This window comes from Physeter macrocephalus, chromosome 15, assembly GCF_002837175.3.
Source record: "Physeter macrocephalus isolate SW-GA chromosome 15, ASM283717v5, whole genome shotgun sequence".
NCBI lineage: Eukaryota > Metazoa > Chordata > Mammalia > Artiodactyla > Physeteridae > Physeter > Physeter macrocephalus.
Window position 1 is genome coordinate 73,072,767 of NC_041228.1, and position 1,333 is coordinate 73,074,099.

General features: G+C 50.9%; 1 protein-coding gene across 2 annotated transcripts in view; it reads right to left on the reverse strand.

Moving 5' to 3' along the window:
* The window catches only part of CLVS1 (clavesin 1), a 246,674-nt gene that overhangs the window by 242,460 nt on the left and 2,881 nt on the right, over positions 1 to 1,333 (reverse strand). The window lies entirely within an intron of this gene.

Below are 1,333 nucleotides of genomic sequence, written 5' to 3' on the forward strand. Positions count from 1 at the left end.
GCCGCTGAGCCTGCGCGTCCGGAGCCTGTGCTCCGCAACGGGAGAGGCCACAACAGTAAGAGGCCCGAGTAATGCAAAAAAAAAAAAAAGAACCTACTCTGTGCTATGTAAATTGGCTTAAGCACCAGGACACAGCATTGACGAAGAGAGAAGGGCCCTTGCCTCATGGGGATTATAGTTTGACGGACAAAGAGAAAACAAACAAACAAACAAACAAAAAAATGAACAAAAATTTCAACCTGGGCTCAGCCTTATAGAGGAAATGAAACAGGATGATGAGATAGTGCGGGCCCGGGAGGAGGGGCTTTCTATGAGGGGTTATGAAGGGCTAAGGCGACATATGACCTGCAACGTGAATGTTCCTGGAATCACACAGCATATTTCCAGCCCTCTTGCCTCAGCCTCTGCTCCTATTTGAAGACAGATACCATGACACGCACGCACGCATGTGTAGGCATATGTAGGCACGCCGACACAGCTGTCTTCTTTCCTCTTGGGTACACATCGAGACTCCTCTGTCATTTCAAACGTATAAATCTGTCCATCAGTGTTGCTCTTAAAATATAGTGTTCAGAACTGGACAGTCCACTTTATTTTTTTTTTGGAATTTTTTTTTTTTTTTTCTGTGGTATGCGGGCCTCCCTCCTCTGCGGCCTCTCCCGTTGCGGGGCACAGGCTCCGGACGCGCAGGCTCAGCGGCCCTGGCTCACGGGCCCCGCCGCTCCGCGGCACGCGGGATCCTCCCGGACCGGGGCGCGAACCCGGTTCCCCTACATCGGCAGGCGGACGCGCAACCACTGCGCCACCAGGGAAGCCCCATGGACAGTCCACTTTAAATTTGGCCTGACAGATACAGGAGGGGTGGGTCCATGAACTCACTCTCTTGTCTGGACTGCATCCGACCATTCACTAGACTTCTGTGCTTCCAGACACTGGGGTGCCAAAGTCACAGTCGGCTTCGACAACCTGTACTCATTAGTTCTCCCGTTAAGCTCCCAGCCAACTAAGCAGAGTAAGTCTATCACGTGCTGTTGCTGAGGATCATGGCTAGTATCCTGTAATTCTGTCATTTTGGTGGGGAGGGGTAGTCAAGAGGAGGACCTGGGTCTCACCCTTTTCCTGTTAAAGCCATTTTGCTACCTGATTACTATTTTCTTTTTTTTTTACTGCAGATATCGCCATTAGGATTTTAACTGTCCTACATTCCACTCTCAGATTTGATAAGCATGACACCAACATTCAGATCCAACTCATGATAAAAACATCTCCCAGGGGCTTCCCTGGTGGCGCAGCGGTTGAGAGTCCGCCTGCCGATGCAGGGGACACGGGTTCG